The sequence below is a fragment of the Meriones unguiculatus genome, chromosome 15 (genome assembly GCF_030254825.1).
Source record: "Meriones unguiculatus strain TT.TT164.6M chromosome 15, Bangor_MerUng_6.1, whole genome shotgun sequence".
Lineage (NCBI taxonomy): Eukaryota > Metazoa > Chordata > Mammalia > Rodentia > Muridae > Meriones > Meriones unguiculatus.
In genome coordinates this window covers 24,021,472-24,027,028 of record NC_083362.1, presented here as the reverse complement: position 1 = coordinate 24,027,028, position 5,557 = coordinate 24,021,472, and positions in this window count along the sequence as shown.

Below are 5,557 nucleotides of genomic sequence, written 5' to 3'. Positions count from 1 at the left end.
TCAGATTGTCTACAGAAGCTGACTATGGTTTGCCTCATGCTCTAGCAGGGGTGTGATTTTGCCAGCTGAAGATCATTTACATTCGAAATTCTGGGGACTCTTCTGATAAATGCCAGAGCTCTAAGAGGTGGCAGCTATTGCTTCTGTTGCTGCTCCTGTTGTTGTTGCTGATTGTTGTTTTCTGCTGTTTCTGGATACTGGTTGTCTCTATTTGCTAGATTGATGGTTGCTGATTGGAGATACCTTGACGACAAAGTTCAAAATTTTTCAAGAAACTCAATGCTCCTAGTCAAGAGGAAGTAGTTTAACAATATCAGCACTCCTTTTTTCCTCTACTCTTCTTACTCTTACCTAGTCTTTAGGGTTTGGAAGGGATAGCAGTGGTATAGGAAGGTAAGAAAAAGAACCAAATAAATAGACAAAAAGACCATCTACAAGTGATGCCCAATGTGGGCTAGGCAGAATGGGAAGTCTTGTTTCTAATGCCGTGAAGGAAATGACAGGAGATGAAGGGACAAATATTTTGTTTCAAGACATCAGCAAAAGATTTATTGTAGTTTCTGTTGCTAGGATTTCCCCTGCTTGGCTTCTAGAGATAATTTTCTCCTTTTTCTTTTTCTTCTCCTATATTCAGGTTCAAACAGAGCAGTTTGAAAAATTGCAGGTGAAAATGAAACAATCTGACAAACAAAAAGGATGGACTGGGAAAACAAAAAATGTCACTCTATTTTATTTGAAAGTTGGCTGTGCAACTGGAAAAAAAATGTGAGTAAAGGTGGATGAACTTGCAAATGAAGCAGTGCTGGAAAAGAGAAAAGAAAAGGGCTCAGACCTGGTAACTGAGCAAGAAAACAGGAGCTTCCTTCAGGATGAAAGAGGAAAGTAAACCTGGCTAGAAGGTAGACTGTGGATCTTCCTGTTGACAAACTATGAATTTCAAGTCCCCATAGTCCTTGGGCAAGGCAGGGAGCCGGGCGTCCAGCTGGAAGGAGAAGGAGGCCTTGTAGAACTACAGAATTAAAGAAAAACAGCCTATTTTGAAAGAAAGGGTTAATCTTGAACCAACTTTGAGAAGGGATAGCCTGGGATTCCAAAAACACCACAGGTTTTCCCTGTAACAGTACAACACCTCATGCTAAAAGTGAGGATCATGATTATGATGAGATAGTGTGGCGTCATGTAGAAATGATACATCTGAGGCATTTAAAAGAGGTTCTGATGTCCTACAGAATTCATTCCCCATATGTAAAACAAATATTAAGTAACTGTGGTACCCTAAATAGGATTGTTACCCAAGATTGGATGGGTCTGGTAACAGCTGTGCTAGATGCCAGTCAGCAGTACAATGGTTAATGTGGTGGAGAGAGGAAGCTGTGAAAATTGAAGAGTGAAACAGTGCAAGAGGAATGAATACTGTCAAAGATAGTTGCTCCATGAAGGACAGTACTGCAAGTTACAAGAACAGATTCAATTTGATGATGCTGTTATATAACAATGTCATTTGGCAGCTTTAAGAGCTTGAAGTAAATTTGAAGAGCCTGTGAATAGGTCCACTTCATTTATTAAGATTGTACAAGGTTTTCACAGAATCTTTTTTTTTTTTAAATATTGGTTTCAGCTATGAACAAAGCCATATCAGACCCTGACATGACACATTTGAGAATGTGAATATTGAATGTAAAAGATTATTAGACCATTAAAAGCCTAAGCAACACCAATGGACTAGTGAATGAAGGACTGATACAGATTCTCATGAGTATCATAGGACACATTATTGCTAAAGGTCTCTGATAACAAAATGTCTAGTGCTTCAACTGCATAAGATTTGGTTATTTACAAAGAAATCATGCCCAAGCATAAAAATCTAAAAACCTTAGATTTCAAAATGCCCAGGATTCCCACCAGAGACATATACAAGCAATTTCTCACAGCAATAGGTTTTTAAAAACAGCCAGGTTTCCTGATGTTTGCAGACATTATGGCAACAGATACCATTGGACTAATATGTGCAGGTCCAAGTGGGATATCCAAGGCAATTTCTTGCCTTTGGGAAAAGAAAAGGGAAGCCTGGCAGCCTGGGGTCATGCAGCAAAAGATAAAAGCCATTTCCCTCTTGACAACCAAGAAATAACAAGCAGGCAGAAACACTTCAACTAAGTATTGCCAATCTCATGAACACTACGGTAGGAAGTGCTTCTCTGACTCAGCCACAGTTAAATCTCTAACCTTATTCCCAAAGATTAAATGATACAAAATAACCACTAGAGTTTAAGAGATTCACCCCACCACATACACACACATACATCAGGGACTGTAGGAATGATCTTGGGGAGGAATGGATTAACTTCCCAAAGATTTATTGTGCATACAGCAAATATAGATAGGTATTTCAAAGGAAAAATTAAAATTATGACCTAGGTTTAAAAAGAGAGAGAGAGATGCAAATTAACACAAGTGATAGGATTGTACAGCTATATAAGTCATGCCCCATGATAGTAATTAATTTAAAAAATTTTTTTTTCACAATCCCCTTGTGTGAACAGGATAAAAACAAAGGTTTGTTTTCAGTACATACTTATAAAAATGGGGGAGAAGTAAAAGGCTATCATTGAAAAATTCTTCTACAGGGAATGTTAAATAGTCCAATTTTAAGTCAATATGTTGTGTAACAACTACTAGAAATAATTCATAGGCATTTTCCTCAATTCATTATTTGTTATTACATGGATGATATTTTGTTAGCTGATTCTGATGCAGATAATTTAGGAAAAATGTTTTTTTTCCATTTTTTTCCTTTTGTTTTGTTTTGTTTTTTTAAGAAAACGGAATGAATTGTGCTATCCTGGATGTTATATATTTCTCCTGAAAAAAAAAATACAGAGAGCATATTCTATTAACTATTTGGGTTATAAGTGTTCTATTAACTATTTTGAAGAGTTTAAGTTAGCCTGAGTATAACTCCATTTTGAAATAAAGAGCCATCTTGACTGGGAGCTGAATTCAGGTACCAGGAAATATCACAAAATGTAGACTTGGCAGAAAACAAAGTTAACTCTCCTAAAAACCATCTCCAGGAAATATCACACAATAAATACTTCATAGAAAATGTAGACAATCTCGTTGGTAATAATCGATGAGAATCAGTTGGGAATCGGCTGGGAAAATTCTCCCCGATGTTTCAGATATACTTTAGAAGAAATAGCCATTGTGATTATGTGCCTCAGAGAAGGTCACCTCGCCCCTCTAACTTTTACCTAATCTTGTGACATCAAGGCATGTCCCCCCTCCCCCGGTTGCTGTCATGGAAACATGTGCCCTCTGCTTGCTGTCATGGAAACCCCAGGCTTGCAGTCTTTCCCTTTAAAAACCCTGCTCACTCAGGGCTCCTACTGCTGCATCAGTGAGACTTGGGTTCGATCTCTCTTGTAATAAAGCTCTCTTGCTCTTGCATTGAGTAGTCTCCTGGTGGTCTCTGAGGGTCCTGTGATCCTGCCATTACAAGTTGGCAATACATAAAACAGAAAATTCAATCATAAAATGATCAGAAGAGATCATTGAAAACTTTTAGTGATTTTCAAAAATTAATGGGAGACATTAATTGCCTATAGCCTTACATTGGATTAAACAACTAAAGAGTTAAGTATTTGTTTCAAATTTTATAAGGAGATTCACACTTCAACAGTCCAAGATGGTTGAGAACTAAAGCAGAAAAAGGTTAGCTCTGTTAGAACAGACACTCTGAGATGTGTATTTGGATCAAATAGGTTTTCAGCTTGACTGTATTTTGGGTATTTGGTTGTCAACTCATTTCCTTCTGGGCTCATGACAAAAAGGGAAGATAATATTATGGAATAGATTTTCTTAGCACTCAGACATAATAAAATATTAAAAACATTCATGTAAAAAGGTTTCTGATTTAATTATAAAAGATAGCGGAAGACTATGTCAATTGTCAGAAACAAACCCAGCCAAAACTGGTAATTTTTACTAATGCTGGGATTATGTCATTATGGCTAATCATTGAAGATGGGCAAAGAGCTTCTGGTAAATTTTTGGGAGAAATTAACAACAAATATTCTAAAAGCAAGCATCTTCAGTTTAGGAAAAAAGAAAAAGAAAGAAAGAAAGAAAGAAAGAAAGAAAGAAAGAAAGAAAGAAAGAAGGGAGGGAGGGAGGGAGGGAGGGAGGGAGGGAGGGAGGGAGGGAGGGAGGGAGGGAGAAGGAAGGAAGGAAGGAAGGAAGGAAGGAAGGAAGGAAGGAAGGAAGGAAAGAAGAAAGGAAGGAAGGAAGGAAGGAAGGAAGGAAGGAAGGAAGGAAGGAAGGAAGGAAGGCCTAAAGGCTACTCCCATGTATTGTAAAGGGAATAGTAATACACCAAGTCCTGAAGTACCTACATGCTATAAGGATGCAAAACGTGAGAAACAGCAGGCAAAAAGTTAGATAAAAATAAGCAAAGTAATTCAAAGTCCATACACTTCAGCTAAAAGATAAAAATTGCAAATAATTCTCATGGTATTCTTAGATTTTCCTGAAACCCTTAATATAATTACTGACTCTCAACAAACAGAAATAGGTCTTTTGCACGTAGAAACTGATGAGTTTATTTCTTAATTTAGATAATTCAGAAGTAGCCTTGTTATGTATTCAACTGCAACATGTAATCATAAATAGAAACTATCCATTTCTTAACAATCGATGGACTTCTGGACATCTGGGTTGTTTTCAGGTTCTGGCTACTACGAAAAAAGCTGCTACAAACATGGTTGAGCAAATGTCCTTGTTGTGTACTTGAGCATCTTTTGGATATATGTCTAGGAGTGGTATAGCTGGATCTTGAGGAAGCACTATTCCTATATTAAGTCTTCAGACAGGTTTCCCAGGTCCATTTGCACAAGGAAATGAAGAAATTGACCAATTATTGATAGAAAATATGTGAGAAGCCTCAGAATTTCATGAAAAACATCATGTTAACAGTAAGGGTTTTGATCTTGGCCATTGTGATGGGTGTAAGGTGAAGTCTCAGGGTTGTTTTGATGTGCATTTCCCTGATGGCTAATGAAGTTAAATGTTTCTCTGCCATTCAATATTCCTCTATTGAGAATTTTTTGTTTAGCTCTGTTCCCCATTTTTAATTGGATTACTTGGTTTGTTGCTTTTCAGCTTCTTTAGTTCTTTATATATACTGGATATTAGCCCTCTGTCAGATAGAGGGTTGGTCAAGATTCTTTCCCAATCTGTAGGTAGCCGTTTTGTTTTGATGATGGTGTCCTTTGCTTTACAGAAGCTTTTCAGTTTCATGAGGTCCCATTTATTGATTGTTGCTCTTAGAGCCTGTGCTGTTGGTGTTCTTTTCAGGAAGTTGTCTCCTATACCAGTGCGGTCAAGGCTCTTCCCCACTTTTTCTTCTAAAAGGTTTAATGTATCTGGTTTCATGTTGAGGTCTTTGATCAACTTGGACTTTACTTTTGTGCACGGTGATAAGTATGTACCTATTTGAGTTTTCTACATGTAGATATCCAGTTAGAGCAGCACCATTTGTTGAAGATGCTATCTTTTT